General features: G+C 51.1%; 1 protein-coding gene across 3 annotated transcripts in view; it reads left to right on the top strand.

The window, feature by feature from the left end:
- Positions 1 to 398: 398 nt before the first annotated feature.
- The window catches only part of LOC119978217 (acidic mammalian chitinase-like), a 54,192-nt gene continuing 43,162 nt past the window's right edge, over positions 399 to 11,428 (top strand). For 2 of the 3 annotated variants that reach the window (XM_038819666.1, XM_038819664.1), the window contains exon 1: positions 399 to 458. The gene's annotated coding sequence lies outside the window, so the exon portion shown is untranslated. Of the gene's footprint in view, positions 459 to 3,587; positions 3,761 to 11,428 lie in introns of those variants that run through there. The other variant, XM_038819665.1, reaches the window with a different exon arrangement.

Here is an 11,428-nt window from a genome sequence, read left to right as displayed (position 1 = left end):
AACCGAGTGCTAAACGGCGCCAATATGCTATAAAGGAGCAACACTGTAACAGAGGTAATAGCCAAATAAATAATCTATGCTTCCCTCCAAGCGTGCAACTCAGAAAGCAGTGATTCAATAAAGAGCAGCGATTGGAATATTCTGTGGCTTGTAATTCCATTCCTGAAACAGAGAACAACTTGTCATGTGCAAGTGCACGGCTTGAAAAGTGAATGTTCTAAAAATGTGCAGAAATACCCAGCTGCTGAACATCAACTTTGATAAAACCCACCGTCCCCCCCCCCCCACAAGCCACACCGTCCCTCCACCTCTTCCTGCCCCCACCACCCCACCCCAGTCCGGTGACACAACAATGGACCCGATTGTGACATGCAAAAATAACCTGTTACCTGGCATTTGGAGATTAAACTGTCAATATCCCCAAAGTACTTTTGCCAGTATTGGAGGAAAGGAAAAACGTAAGTACTTGAAAGCTTGAAGGAAAAATCTAAATGTTAAAGGCACAAAATTGTCACTATTGCTCGAAAGGTTAAATCGGCCAACTCCCCTTAAACGCTCAAAATTATACCAATTGCTGTACTTTCTGGTCAGTTTTAACCATCTTAATGCTTTGCACGACCAATGTGACAACCTGGAGGATGCAGCAAAGCTGCCAACCAGCTTCACAATGTTGATTCAGCCCTATACAAACTGACAACTCAAGAAGTTATCGTAGTTGGGGAGGGGAGTATCCATTGCTTTAATGAATGAATAGTTTACACCTGTTTACAACATTGGATTTCACGATTATTATTGCTTCTGAGATCACAGTAAAGTTTCTGCTTATTTCTTTGAAAATGAGAATCCCAGGCAGCGAGGTGGCGCAGTGGCTAGCACTGCTGCCTCACGGCGCCGAGGTCCCAGGTTCGATCCTGGCTCTGGGTCACTGTCCGTGTGGAGTTTGCACAATCTTCCTGTGTTTGCGTGGGTTTCGTCCCAACAACCCAAAGATGTGCAGATTAGGTGGATTGGCCACGCTAAAATTGCCCCTTAATTGGAAATAAAATGAATTGGGTACGCTAAAATTTAAGAAAAAAAAAATGAGAATCCGGATGAGATTATGAGACAGCATGGCCCCATTAAGAGGCGAGCTTTTGTGGGCCATGTGACGTGCCTGTAACCTATGGGGGTGGAACGTACAAAACTGGGCCGATCAGGTGCCAGAGCACAGAGTGGAAGCAGCAGTCTTAGCTCCGGAGTCGGTGGGGACGAGACCTGTGTTAGTGCTGTGCGTGTATATAAATATAGGGCACGATTTACCCACCGTGTTGCGGGAGGTGCTGATCTGGGCGAGCCGGTCAAATAGTCAGGCGCAAATCAGTTTGTTATCTAAACAGCCCACTCCAAACGGCGAGGTCTGGGTCACGCTAAATATAGCGGGCATATCATTAACCTCAATTTGCATTAACTCCCATTTCATTAGCAAGATTGAAGTCAAATGCAGCAGCCTCCTGAAAATCGCTTATTGTCACAAGTGGGCTTCAAATGAAGTTACTATGAAAAGCCCCTAGTCGCCACATTCCGGCGCCTATTCGGGGAGGCTGGTACGGGATTTGAACCCGCGCTGCTGGCCTTGTTCTGCTTTACAAGCCAGCTGTTTAGCCCACTGCGCGTAACCAGCCCAGAACCTGGGAATCCTGGGAATTAACCAGCTCCCGAATGAGAAATCACGCTACTGTCATTTAGTATTCTTTTTAAAAGGTATGAAGCTGCCACAATGGCTGCTGAGAGGAACTGAGGAGTTGAGTAACCATTTCCGTCTTCCGGTGTGCAGCCCAAGGGCACCGGAACTGCTACCCCAGTGCTCGGAGAGGGCGTGGGGGGTTAGTGGGGGACCCCTCAGGGGGATTAAGCTTGGTAGGAGGGCTGAAGCATTCCAAATCAGGCCGTCCATGGGAGCAGGGGGGTGAGGGGCTTTCTGCCAGCGAGGCCTTCAAACCATCTATAAATATTGAGACCAATGGAAGGAGCAGCTACAGATGCTTCCTGTCTATCCTACCATCACTCGAGAACAGAGGCATGTTCTTGGTTCTATGCTGAAGGTCACTTTAACTCCCTTTGACTGTGAGCAGCCTCTAGCCTCACAGCTGATGGCTGTACTTTAAGCCCTGCATTAAAAAGTTGAAATGAGATTGAATTTTTGAAAGACCTGCGTGGATAATTAGTAAAGTTCTCAGAGTGGGCAGTACCAATAGTCCCCGTGTTAAAGCTGGACCGCACAGTAAGGATTGAAATGAAACGAATGAAATTAAAATTTCATGAAATGAAAAGGATTTGTGGCGATTACAAGATGATCATGAACAGGGCTGCTAAAGTAAACAGATATCCTATACCTTGTGGTCATCACCACTGTTGTATTGTGTATACTGCATACGAGGGTATTACGGTAAGGCCCCTGTACTACAGGTATGGGGGTAGACCCCTGCCTGTTGGCTCCGCCCAGTAGGCGGAGTATAAATGTGTGGGTTCTCCGAGCTGCAGCCATTTCGGCAGCAGCTGCGGGAGGCTCCACATCTCTGCGTAATAAAGCCTTGATTACTCTCCACTCTCGTCTCGTCGTAATTGACAGTGCATCAATTTATTACGCAGAGATTTTAAAATGATGGATCTCCGCATCAAGCCTGATCGCCTGCAGCTGCACCCTCAAGCAGACAACACCAGGTCGGCCTTCACACACTGGCTAGCCTGCTTCGAGGCATACATAGGATCTGCGACCAAACCACCCTCAGAGGCACAGAAGCTCCAGATCCTCTATACGCGGCTGAGCTCAGACATCTTCCCCCTCATCCGGGATGCGCCGGCATACGCTGAGGCCATGGTGCTACTGAAGGGGAACTGCGCTCAGCAGACCAACAAAACCTCCTCTCTACGCGGCATCAACTCTCCGGTGAGTCTGTGGAAGATTTCTGGCATGCCCTGAACGCCCTGGTGGACTGCGATTGCCAGGCCGTTTCGGCCGCTGAACTTTCGGACCTGCTACTTAGAGACCCGTTCGTTACGGGCATAGGGTCAGCCTACATCCGCCAGCGACTCTTAGAAGGGGCTGCCCTCAACCTCGCAGTGACCAAGAAACTAGCGCTTTCCCTCACAGTCGCCTCACGCAATATAAAGGCGTATGCCCCCGACCGCACGGCCCACCACTCCTGGACATCGTGGACCCCGCCAGTGAACACCCTACCGTGCACCCCACCAGCGACCTCCCCCAGACAACCCCAGGCCTGAGCCGCGTGGCAGCCAAACAACCCCGGGTACCCAACTGCTACTTCTCCGGACAGTCAAAACACCCCCAACAACGCTGCCCGGCACGGAGTGCGCTCTGCAAAGCCTGCGGTAAGAAAGGACATTTTTCTGCTGTGTGCCAGGCCCGTTCGGTCGCCGCTGTTACCCCGGCAACCCCCCCATGTGCGACCCACGGGCACGGCCATCTTCCTCACCTCAGACCTTGTGCGGCCCGTGGGCGCCGCCATCTTGCTCCCCTCACAACACGTGCGGCCTGTGGGCGTCGCCACCTTCCCCGCCTCTGGACCCCTGCTCGTCGGACACCTCATGGGGCCACTCATCGCCTGCAACCACCGCCGACCAGCCACATCTGACCTCCGTCACGATCGACTAGTCACGACCGCACAACCTCGCAACCGCGTCGACAGTGAAGCTTGATGGGCACAAGATTTCCTGCCTTCTGGACTTTGGGAGCACTGAGAGCTTCATCCACCCCAATACGGTAAGGCGCTGCTCCCTCACGGTCCACCCCACCAACCAGAGAATCTCCCTGGCCTCCAGATCCCATTCTGTGGCGATCCGGGGGTACTGCACTGCCACCCTCGCCATCCAGCGCGTAGAGTTCAGCGGCTTCCGGCTCTACGTCCCCCCCAACTTCCGTGCTGACTTGCTACTCAGACTGGATCTCCAGTGCAACCTCCAGAGCCTAATCCTGAAATTTGGCGGGTTCCTACCACCCCTTACTGTATGCAGCCTCACAACACTTAAGGTCGACCCACCTTCACTCGGATTGCAAACCCATCATCACCAGGAGCAGACAGTACAGTGCCCAGGACAGGACCTTCATCAGGTCTGAGGTCCAGCGACTGCTGCGGGAAGGTATCATCGAGGCCAGCAACAGCCCCTGGAGGGCCCAAGTGGTAGTGGTGAAAAATGGGCAGAAAAACAGGATGGTCGTTGACTAAAGTCAGACCATCAATCAGTACACGCAGCTCAACGCGTACCCCCTCCCTCGCATATCTGATATAGAACAAAGAACAAAGAAAATTACAGCACAGGAACAGGCCCTTCGGCCCTCCCAGCCTGCGCCGATCCAGATCCTTTATCTAAACCTGTCGCCTTTTTTCCAAGGATCTACTTCCCTCTGTTCCCCGCCCGTTCGTATATCTGTCTAGATGCATCTTGAATGATGCTATTGTGCCCGCCTCTACCACCTCCGCTGGCAAACATTCCAGGCACCCACCACCCTCTGCACAAAAAACGTTCCACGCACATCTCCCTTAAACTTTCCCCCTCTCACCTTGAAATCGTGACCCCTTGTAATTGACACCCCCACTCTTGGAAAAAAGCTTGTTGCTATCCACCCTGTCCATGCCTCTCATAATTTTGTAGACCTCAATCAGTGCCAAAAACAATCCTAATCTACTCAACCTTTCTTCATAGCTAGCACCCTCCATACCAGGCAACATCCTGGTGAACCTCCTCTGCACCCTCTCTAAAACATCCACATCCTTCTGGTAATGTGGCGACCAGAACTGTATGCAATATTCCAAATGTGGCCTAACTAAAGTCCTATACAACTGCACCATGACCAGCCGACTCTTGTACTCAGTACCCTGTCTGATGAAGGCAAGCATGCTGTATGCCTTCTTGACCACTCTATCGACCTGTATTACCACCTTCAGGGTACAATGGACCTGAACTCCCAGATCTCTCTGTACATCAATTTTCCCCAGGACTCTTCCATTGACCGTATAGTCCGCTCTTGAATTAGATCTTCCAAAATGCATCACCTCACATTTGCCTGGATTGAACTCCATCTGCCATTTCTCTGCCCAACTCTCCAATCTATCTATATTTTGCTGTATTCTCTGACAGTCCCCCTCGCTATCTGCAACTCCACCAATCTTAGTATCATCTGCAAACTTGCTAATCAGACCACCTATACCTTCATCCAGAGCATTGGAAAGGGTGCAGAGGAGATTTACCAGGATGTTGCCTGGTATGGAGGGAAGATCTTATGAGGAAAGGCTGAAGGAATTAAGGCTGTTTTTGTTAGAGAGAAGATGGTTAAGAGGTGACTTAATTGAGGCATACAAGATGATCAGAGGATTAGATAGAGTGGACAGTGAGAGCCTTTTTCCTCGGATGGTGATGTCCAGCACGAGGGGACATACCTTTAAATTGAGGGGAGATAGATATAGGACAGATGTCGGAGGTAGGTTCTTTACTCAGAGAGTAGTAAGGGCGTGGACTCGCCAACATTAAGGGCATTCAAATGGTCATTGGATAGGCATATGGATGATAAGGGAATAGTGTAGATGGGAATTAGAGGGGTTTCACAGGACGGTGCAACATCGTGGGCCGAAGGGCCTGTACTGCGCTGTAATGTTCTATGTTCTATGTATATCATAAACAACAGTGGTCCGAGCACGGATCCCTGTGGAACACCACTAGTCACCCTTCTCCATTTGAGACATTCTCTTCCACCACTACTCTCTGTCTCCTGTTGCCCAGCCAGTTCTTTATCCATCTAGCTAGTACACCCTGAAACCCATGCAACTTCACTTTTTCCATCAGCCTACCATGGGGAACCTTGTCAAACGCCTTACTGAAGTCCATGTATATAACATCTACAGCCCTTCCCTCATCAATTAACTTTGTCACTTCCTCAAAGAATTCTATTAGGTTTGTAAGACATGATCTTCCCTGCACAAACCCATGCTGCCTATCGAAATGATAATGAAAAATGAAAATCGCTTATTGTCACAAGTAGGCTTCAAATGAAGTTACTGTGCAAAGCCCCTAGTCGCCACATTCCGGCGCCTGTTCGGGGAGGCTATTACGGGAATTGAACCGTGCTGCTGGCCTGTTTGGTCTGCTTTCAAAGCCAGCGATTTAGCCCTGTGCTAAACAGCCCATATCACTGATAAGTCAATTTTCTTCCAAATGTGAATAGATCCTATCCCTCAGTATCTTCTCCAACAGTTTGCCTACCATTGACGTCAAGCTCACAGGTCTATAATTCCCTAGATTATCCCTGTTACCCTTCTTAAACAAAGGGACAACATTAGCAATTCTCCAGTCCTCCGGGACCTCACCCGTGCTCAAGGATGCTGCAAAGATATATGTTAAGGCCCCAGCTATTTCGTCCCTCGCTTACCTCAGTAACCTGGGATAGATCCCATCTGGACCTGGGGACTTGTCCACTTTAATGCCTTTTAGAATACCCAAAACTTCCCGCCGACTTGACCTAGAGTATTTAAACCTAACCTACAGCAAGGAGAAGTGCGTGTTCACCACAGACCGATTAGCCATCCTTGGCTATGTAGTTCAGAACAGAGTTCTAGGGCCCGAGCCCGATCGCATGCGCCCCCTCATTGAACTCCCCCTCCCTCACTACCTCAAGGCCCTCAAACGATGCCTGGGGTTCTTCGCGTACTACGCCCAGTGGGTCCCTAACTATGTGGACAAGGCCCACCCACTCATTCAGTCCACCGTTTTCCCACTGATGGCCGAGGCTCACCAGACCTTCAACCGTAACAAGGCCGACATTGCCAAGGCTGTGATGCACACGGTCAACGAGACACTACCCTTCCAAGTCGAGAGTGATGCATCAGACGTCGCTCTGGCCGCCACCCTCAACCAGGCAGGCAGACCCGTGGCATTCTTTTCACGCACCCTCCATGCCTCCGAAATTTGGCACTCCTCAGTCGAGAAGGAGACCCAAGCCATCGTAGAAGCTGTGTGACATTGGAGGCATTACCTGGCCGGCAGGAGATTCACTCTCCTCACTGAACAACGGTCGGTTGCCTTCCTGCTTAACAACACACAGCGGGATAAGATCAAAAATGATAAGATCTTGAGGTGGAGGATCGAGCTCTCCACCTACAATTACGAGATTTTGTCTTGTCCCGGTAAGCTCAATGAGCCCCCCCCCGATGCCCTATCTTGAGGTACATGTGCCAGCGCACAAGTGGACCCACTCCTCATCCTGTACAACGATCTCTGTCACCCAGGGGTCACCCGCTTTTCTCACTTCATAAAGGCCTGCAATCTGTCCTAATCCATCGACGAAGTCAGATCTATCACCAGAGACTGCCAGGTCTGCGCGGAGTGTAAACCGCACTTCTACCGGCCAGACCGTGCATGCCTGGTGCAGGCCTCCCGCCCCTTTGAACGCCTCAGCGTGGACTTCAAAGGGCCCTCCCCTCCACCAACCGTAACACGTACTTCCTCAGTGTGGTCGGTGAGTCCAGATTCCCCTTCGCCATCCCTTGCCCCGACATGACGTTTGCCACCGTCATCAAAGCCCTCAACACCATCTTCGCTCTGTTTGGCTTCCCTGCCTATGTCCACAGTGATTGAGGATTCTCATTTATGCGCGATGAGCTGTGCCAGTTCCTGCGCCACAGGGGCATTGCCTCGAGCAGGACGACCAGCTACAACTCCCGGGGAAACGGGCAGGTGGAGTGGGAGAATGGGACGGCCTGGAAGGCCGTCCAGCTGGCCCTACGATCCAGAAGTCTCCTGGCCTCCTGCTAGCAGGAGGTCCTTCCCAACGCCCTTCACTCCATTCGGTCACTCCTGTGCAATGTGATTAATGAAACTCCCCATGAACGTCTCTTTCCCTTCCCCAGGAGGTCCACCTCCGGGGTTTCGCTCCCAACATGGCTGGCAGCTCCAGGACCTGTTCTCCTCTGCAAGGCCGTGCGGCTCCACCAGGCGGACCCGTTGGTTGAGAGGGTACAGCTACTCCACGCGAACCTGCAGTATGCCTACGTAGCGTATCCCGACGGCCTCCAAGACACAGTCTCCCTAAGGAACCTGGCACCAGCTGGGTCCCCACCCCCTCCCCTCTGCCCCAGCGCCACTCTCCCTCCCCCCGCCGCACCCCACCACAGCCCCGGCTCCAGGACGATCCGCCCTCCCCTTGGTCCCACCTAGGGATGAAGATGAGGTCGACACGCTCCCGGAGTCACCGACGACCGAACCGACGCCTGAATCGCCACCGAGACTGCGGCGCTAGCAACGGAGGATCAAGGCGCCCGACCGTCTAAATTTGTAACCCGTTTCTTAAATTTTAAACAACCTGTATGTAAATAGTTTCCATCACCGCCGCTGGATTCTTTTTAACAGGGGGTGAATGTGGTAGTCACCACTGTTGTATTGTGTATACTGCATACAAGGGTATTACGGTAAGGCCCCTGTACTACAGGTACGGGTGTAGATCCCTGCCTGCTGGCGCCGCCCAGTAGGCGGAGTATAAATGTGTGGGTTCTCCGAGCTGCAGCCATTTCGTCAGCAGCTGCGGGAGGCTCCACATCTCTGCGTAATAAAGCCTTGATTACTCTCCACTCTTGTCTCGTCGTAATTGATAGTGCATCATACCTACTATGGAGGACCTCAGTACAAAATTAGTAGGAGGCCTCAAGTACACAAAATTGGATCTAGGTCATGCATCGAGGAGCTTCATCACCATAAACATACACAAGAGCTTGTTGCAGTATATGAGTTTTCCCTTTGGGATTTCATCAGCCTCTGCTATATTTCAGCACACGATAGAGAGCCCTTTACAAATGTATTTGCACATCGGTTACGCGTGATTACGCCTTTATATCCTGCTCACGGCACATGGTGGGCACCAGCAAGGTAACACAATTTAGTGCAGGTATGACATGCTGAAACACCTGAGATCATGATACATGGCATGAGAAACTGACATTCTGGACAGATCAATGAGCTTTCAGATTCGGAGAATGGTGAAATTGCAATGTGCTGATGCGCAGAAAAACCTTGATGATACAGTATAAATATAAATGAAGAGCTGGTAAATATATGGATCTGTCGTTTTTTGACAGAGTGGTTGCCTCTCTGCTTCCGGAAGAGGAGATTCTTGTAACACTTAGAACTGAAGCATTCCATATCTCGGAGGATACCGGCCGATAGACAGTGTCTTCGTGTGCCCTTCATGAATTTTGCTCAGAACCACTGATCTTAAAGATTTTGGAATCATTATTCTCCTTTCTCACACCAAGAATCCATCTGCATCACTCAACTCTGCCCTTACATTGTCAAATCTTCAGCACGATCCTCTGGGCCACCCTTCATGGAGATAGTTTCTCACCATCTGCAAGTCCTTCGTGGTTTTTCCTTTGATTCTGACACAGGTTATCCAGTCCATAGATTTTTCTGTGTGCTTAATTACACCGAAAGCTGTCATTGTCTCCAGCTTTGCCTTAGTGTATCTCTCAATGGAGCTGGTACACATCTCGGTGCGTGAATCACAGGCTTTTCGTTCTTCTTTAATTGAATCTTGTAATGCGTGTGGTAGAATACCGAACCCTTGGAAAATCTCACGGATATCATTTGGTATGGAGTCTCCTGAGGAATGTGTGATAGTTGTACAGCTGTCAGCACTGTAGGCCTATTTGACTAGCTGCAGTTCCTCACGCTTCTACTCCAATCAAAGATTCACGGTCCGCCCCCACCACGGAACAGTTCAACTTGTGAATTCTGTTTTTTTACATTGACATCGAGTTCACATGCTCCCAACATCATGATTTCATTACCATTGTAACCTTAACAATATTATTTTGTTAACTACCTTCGGTTCAGTTGGCAGCCTTTTCACATCGGACAGATTGATGAGGTTGGCCCTGTCCATTTATCCTTCTGATTATTTGCCTTTAATTGACTATTGCTACAAATTGTTCCAAACGCACCGCCATTTGGCATGACTTGAGTCACCTTGTCTTCACTGGAAATCACGTCTACAAAAAAATGTGTCCTCGAAGCACACTTTATCAACTGTGCTGATAACCTTTGTTTGTTCAGACCTACTGCCGGAAAAACATTGGGCAGGATTGTCCCAGCCCTGGGCCGGGCCGGAGAATCCCAGCGAACGGGCCACGCCGCCCCGTGCGGAGAATCGGTGCCGGCGTGGTTGGTGCGGCGCCGGGTTGCGGGCCACCTGCCAGCCGATTCTCCGGCCTGGTTGGGCTGAGCGGCCGTAGGACAGGAGCCGAGTCCTGCCGACGCCGTTCTAATCTGCTCTGGGCCGGCGAGACCTCGGCGTGTAAGGGTCGGGGGGGACGGCCTGTGGGGAGAGGGGAGGGGGAGTCCAACCCCGGGGGGGGGGGGGGGGGGCTCCGATGTGTCCTGGCCCCGCGATCAGAACCCACCAATTGGCAGGTCGTCCTCTCTGGCTGGGAGCCTCCTTTCCGGTTGTCCTGCGCCATGTTGCATCGGGGCCGGCGCGTTGAAGGAGGCCACTGCGCATGAGCACGTTGGCGCCGGTGCCACTGCATGTCCTCGGCGCCAACGCAACTGCACAAGCACGGATCCCGCGGCGCACAGTTCGCGCCGGGATCTGCAGCTGGAGCAACGCAAACCGCTCCAGCGATGTGCTGGCCCCCTGTAGGGGCCAGAATGAGATGTGGGAGTGGCCCGTTCACGACATCGTAAAACGTGGTGGCGTTTACGACGGCATGCACACTGTGGATTGCAGAATTCCGCCCATTGTGTTACAAAATGATATTTGCAGTTGGAGGTTGTATTTTCAAACGCTGGACAGCGTCATGGCAAATGCCATTTGCCACATCGCGGGCATAAAATGGAGGATCAGGTTGGTCGGTCAAAATGGCCACCTGCACTGGGAGCACGGTTTTTATTCGACTGCATCACCACACTAATGGCATCGGCCACCTTTTCTACCTTTGCGCCAAAATACCGATGAGTCGATACGCTGATCTGTTTTGCTGCAATCTCACTAGCGTGACATATTTGGGTAGGATTTTGGAGTTGAATGTCAGTTTCCTATAGAAGCCTCTCGCGCGCCTTATCATTGGCAATCCCGAAAACGATCTGATCGCATATCATTGACGACTGGAGGGTACTAAAATTGCACGACTGCGCCTTCAGCCGCAAGTCGGTGAGAAAGCTATCAAATGCCTCTCCCACGTTCTGGGTGCGCGGACAAAATATATAATGCTCAAAGGTTTAATTTTTTTTAGGAGAGCAATGACGATCAAATTGCTTGAGAACTTCGCTGAAGTTCTTGCTGTCTGTCTCGCTTTCGAAGACAAACATGTTGAAGATTTCAATTGTTTAGGGATCTGCTACAGTGAGCAGCAACACGATACACCTCTCATCGGCCTGTGCTTGCAGA

Source organism: Scyliorhinus canicula, chromosome 15 (assembly GCF_902713615.1).
Source record: "Scyliorhinus canicula chromosome 15, sScyCan1.1, whole genome shotgun sequence".
Classification (NCBI taxonomy): domain Eukaryota; kingdom Metazoa; phylum Chordata; class Chondrichthyes; order Carcharhiniformes; family Scyliorhinidae; genus Scyliorhinus; species Scyliorhinus canicula.
The sequence above is the reverse complement of the archived record's forward strand: the minus strand, read 5'-3'. Positions and strand labels throughout refer to the sequence as shown.